Source organism: Capsicum annuum, unplaced genomic scaffold, assembly GCF_002878395.1.
Source record: "Capsicum annuum cultivar UCD-10X-F1 unplaced genomic scaffold, UCD10Xv1.1 ctg3553, whole genome shotgun sequence".
NCBI lineage: Eukaryota > Viridiplantae > Streptophyta > Magnoliopsida > Solanales > Solanaceae > Capsicum > Capsicum annuum.
Genome location: NW_025842453.1, coordinates 16,174 through 21,980, shown reverse-complemented (window position 1 = coordinate 21,980; position 5,807 = coordinate 16,174).

Genomic DNA, 5,807 nt, shown 5'->3' with positions numbered 1-5,807 from the left:
TTGTATCCCTATTTTGTTATCGTTTGTAAGCATTTATGCACTTTTCGTGTCTATATAAGTTGGAGGTTAATGGATTGACTTCGAGGAATCATATATTTTATTCAAAAATCGTTAGTCCTGAACCCTTGGCTCAAAAGGGTCACCCCAGCTAAGATACACGTTATTATAACATTTTTGTGTGATATAACTATTTCATGTGCGTATGTTTGAATCAAAGGCAAGTTTATCCACTATGTCCTATGGACGAACTTGGCTATGACTCAAACAACTCTATGTGGTTATTTCATGTCAAATATTTTCCATTATTTATCATATACGGAAACTAACACATCTGCCTTTGAGTTGTTTTACTTTATAGATAATAGAAAGTACTTTGTGTTGATATAAGCTGGCAGAACATCCCTACTTCACCCAATCGAAAGCGCACAAAATCCCATCCTCTGATCATCATCCAGAAACGACAGAAAATGACAAATAAAGCGCACTGACTATCCGGGATAATGTGATAGCGGAACAGAATGAGATGATTGCGGAACTTGCAAGAAAGTTAAAAATGCTTTGGGAGGAAATAAATCACACTCGGGATTTGGCTAAATTGGCCATCACCGTCAATGCTCCCACTCCGGGAGAACACTGGACTCCACTCCAAATTCCTCCCCTCAGTACCCCTATTCTCGGGGATCAGCCGAATAACGTATTATTTGTCTTTGCTCCTCCATTCATCCAAAATATCAATCATGAAAATAACCCAGACACCTATCATCCGCAAAATCGATCTCTAACCCCACAAAATCCATCTACGAATATATTCCCAAATCCTCAAAACACATTTTCAAATCAACAAAATGCATTCCCAAATCCGCAAGATTCGCTCCCAAACCTATAAAATATATCAAATCTACCTTCGAATCCACCAAATTCAGTTTCAAATCCTCAAAATCCTTTACATATTCCGCCAAACTACTCGCAAGGTCCATGGAACCTTCCCAATTTCCAAAATGTCCTCCCCACTTACCAACCAAATTCCTCTCATTCGCAAAATCAAGCCTCCCTTCCAAATCCTCCTCATGCCATCATATCCCCTGATATCTATAATCCCCTTCCTCATTTCGAGATAGACTATTATGAGGAGAAGGAGAAAGAGTGGAGGACCAAGCATGAACTGAAGTTGCTAGCTATGAATTAAGAGATAATGAGGATCAAAGAATCTCATGGAGTGAGGGACCACGACGGTTTAGGGTATGATGATTTATGTGTTCACCCAGGAGTAGACCTACTAGATGGGTACAAATTCCATAAGTTTGAGATGTTTGACGGTACCAAAAATCCAATGGCCCATCTGAGAAGGTACTGTGAGCAACTGGTAGGGATAGGGAAAAATAAGGCATTATTGATGCGCCTATTCAGTCAAGTTTAAGTGGCGAAGCCTTGGAGTGGTTCATGTCTCAGAAGATGAAAAAGTAAACTAGTTGGAAAGCATTGGCCAAGGGTTTCCTTGACCGGTTCGCATTCAATATTGAAATAGTCCCTGAACGATATTCACTATATCGGATCAAACAGAAGAATGATGAGAGTTTTCGAGACTATGCTTTTCGTTGGAGAAAAGAGGCTGCTAAAGTACAACCTCCCATGTTTGAGGAAGAAATGGTATCAGTTTTCTCTCGTGCACAGGAGGGAGAATTTTATACCAGGATGGTATCCGCGGTCCAAGCAACTTTCACAGATTTAGTAAAGATTTGGGAATCATTAGAGGAAGGCATCCAAACAGGAAAAATTGCCAAAACCCCAACATCATCTGAATCTTCTGCATTTCCAAAAAAGAAAAGAGAGGATGCGACTGCGGTCTATACTAATTTTGTTGATAGGTTAAAGAGGAAATTCAAGCCTAGAAATATTCTTTCCTCATCATCATCACCAAGTTTTCAGCCTATATTCTACGCTCAACCCCAATGTTAAGCTCCAAATCCAAATATTTTACCCCAGTACCAAGTTCCACAACTAAATTATCAACCTCATACTCAAGATACTTTTCCAACTAACCAAATAAAAGTCCAAACGTCTCCAAATTATAATCAAGTACCTCCCCCCATAAATAAGAATCATTATAATCCTCCACGTCTAAAATTTGAAAAGAAACCACCCTGAAACTTCATGCTTATAGCTGAAAGTCGTACCCAGCTCTTCGGAAGATTGATGAAAGCTCGTTATTTGCAACCAATCCATCCAAAGCCTATCGATCCCAACTCCTAGTTTTATCATCCTGATCAAAATTATGCCTATCATTCAGGAGCAGCGGGGCACAGTACTGAGGATTGTATTAATTTGAAACATAAGATCCAAGATTTGATCAATCAGAAGGTCATCACACTTCAGTCGCCGACACCAAATATTAACAGTAATCCTTTGCCTAACCATGGGGGACCTACAGTTAACATGATTGAAATAGATAGTGAATGGGCGTCTAGCAAGGCCATCGCTAAGGTAAATTCAGAAGAACTCAGAAGAACAGAAGAGGTGGAAAAGATGGAGAAAGTTGTGGCTGCCTTAAATAAGGATTTGGAAGGAATTTTTGAGCCTGTTATGGTCCCGAAAAAAGAATTTAAGCATGGGATAGAGTACCAGCCAAGAAGGAAAAACGAGATCGAAGATAATTCAAAGAAGAGTCTTTTTAGGCCCTTGCCGATCTTGTACCAGTCATTTCCCATACATGAGGTGTCAAACGATGATGGTCTTGGGGATGGGATAAAAGATCTGTTTGAAGGATACAATGATCTACCAGATGGTTTTCCAAAGTCCGGTGGGGTAAAAAAGATTGCATCGTGGGAGGCCTTGCAAAACTGGACCTCCACTCCACTCATAACCCGTCACTCACCGCGGTAGATGAAAGGGAAATTACTAATAGTTTTTAAAATCGGTGATGATCCAGAGGAGGCCCCATTATCCACCCTTTTATGTCTCAAATTTTTGTTTCGTGTTTTACAACTTTCAAAAAGGCATGGGCCTACATTTGTGTGGGTCATAAGCCATAGTTTTTATTTTTTTTTCAAAAGGCCTCCCTTTATTTAAGAAGTTACTTTTTAAATATGATTATCTATAATGGTTTGTTTTGGTTGCAATAATTTTAAAAACCTGTCAATGTCATGTCACATCAAGGGTAAGGCGAACAAGGCGAAGGAAACAATGATGAACAGAAAAGGTGATGAGGAGCAGTTAGTAGTAGATACAGAGGATTGTGAAAATCAAAAGAAGCCCAACCTAGAGGAGCCCTAATACTACCCGAGATGGATGGTCAAGAGTGGACCAAACCAATCGATTCTAATGCGGTAAAGATATATCATGCTTGAAAGATGTTATAGTTTTTATTTCTGGGGTTATTTGTAATCGCCTTTATAATAGTATCAATTTTATGATGTGTAATCGCCTAGAATCCTTTCCCTCTATGTACGAACTACGTTTGACCTGAATTCCCAAGAAAGGGATACGTAGGCAGCCTATGTCGGCTTCGGTCAACCCCTTAGGATAATTTATCTTTCCTCTTAGGTACAAACTACGTTTGACCTGAATTCCCAAGAAAGGGATACGTAGGCGGCCTATGTCGGCTTCGGTCAACCCCTTAGAGAAATTTATCCTTTCTTTTTATGTATGAACTACGTGATGACCTGAATTCCCGAGAAAGGGATAAGTAGGTGGCCTATGTCAGCTTTAGTCAACCCATTAATTTCTTTTGTATATCCCTAGCATAGGCCTAAACTACGTTTGACCTGATTCCTGCTTCAACGGGATACATAGGCGCCCCAACGGCTCGGTCATATAACCCCAGGAAAGAAAAACTGGGGAAGAATTTTTGAGAAGGAATCTCAAAATTTCACAAGAGAAGATCGACATCCAACAAAAAGAATGAAGATCGAAAAAGACTTCAGATCCACTCGGATTGGTATCATCTCAAATAACTTTAAACTGGGGTATAAATTTTGAGGAAGACCTCAAAATTTCCACCAAATGCCGGAACATATTCCAAATTCTCCAGCACCAGAGGTTAAAGCTTTGGAAGCCACCAACTATAGCAAAGTCTGGATAGACTCAATTTTTGGCTATGATAGAACTACTTGAAGAAACCCTCCAACAATGATCATGAGTTTTGGAAACCATCCATCGAATATAGTCAAAACCACGAGGAAGACATTCGTTAAGATAGTACCTGACATGACTGACAGAGATTTTCTAAAGTTTTACAGAAGTTTTCAAAATTATTTTCAAAAATTTAAGACTATTTTCCAAAAATCTTACGACTCACTTATTTAGTATTTGCCTAGACATCATTTGGGATGGAGTGTCAGGGTGGAAGTCCCTATATGGTGGAATGCCCAAGAGATGGAAAGAAGCAAATCAAGGATCGAAGGAGGTCAACACGGAGTAATTTCATTCAAACTAATCTTTTTTCTGTGGATGTAGGGTTCAATATACAAAATGAGGGTCTCTTTCAAAAATCCCTAAGCAAAATGGGAGCCACAATAGAGAATTAATACCCAAGAATGATATTTTAGGATAGCCCTAAAAATAGGTTTAACGCCCATTTATTGAGGACCTTTTGATTTGTCCATCTCATTTCTCGATATTGTAGGTGACAAACAAAAGCTCTTTGTCTTCTTTACACATATCGTATTTAGAAGTTTTCCTAAAAATAGTCGCTAGTAAAAGTGACTTTTTGTCTACTAATCGTCTACCTTGAGTACAGGTAGATGTAGAAAGCAGGATGCTGACAAATGAAATCAGGTAAAATTACACATCATAGCCGCAAGGCGTTGCCTCAAGGGCTATTGCATATCATCGCCACAATGGCTATTGCATATCATCGCCATAATGGCTATTGCATATCATCGCCACAAGGGTTATTGTATATTATAGCCACAATGGCTATTGCATATCATCGCCACAATGGCTATTGCATATCATCACCACAATGGCTATTGCATATAATCACCATAATGGCTATTGCATATCATCGCCATAATGGCTATTGCATATAATCACCACAATGGCTATTGCATATCATCGCCACAATGGCTATTGCATATCATAGCCACAATGGCTATTACATGTCATCGCCATAATGGCTATTGCATGTCATCGCCACAATGGTTATTGCATGTCATCGCCACAATGGCTATTGCATGTCATCGCCACAATAACGTTATCGCCACAATGGCCATTGCATGTCATCACCACAATGGCTATTGCATGTCATCGCCACGATGGCTATTGCATGTCATCGCCATGATGGCTATTACATGTCATTGCCACAATGGCTATTGCATGCCATCGCCATAATGGCGTCATCGCCACAATGGCTATTGCATGTCATCGGCACAATGGCTATTGCATATCATTGCCATAATATCTATTGTATGTCATCGCCACAATGGCTATTGCATGTCATTGCCACAATGGCTATTGTATATCATCGCCACAATGGCTATTGCATATCTTGCCACAATGGCTATTGCATATCATCGCCACAAGGGCTATTGCATATCATCGCCCCAAGGGCCATTACATTTCATTTCTACAAAGGCCATCTCATACCATCGTCCTAGAAGGAATTCAATATTTGTTGACATGCGAGATAGAAATGCTGGCGTTGAGGATATCTCATAATTTCATGAATCAGCATATGAATGCATCAAGGGTACACGATTTGAAGAGACGCCTTTAAGTCGCTATCTAAGGATGAATGATATGTAAGATTTCCTAGAAATTGACATTTTGAGGGTTATCTATAAGTCATATACTTGAAATAGGACAGTGTG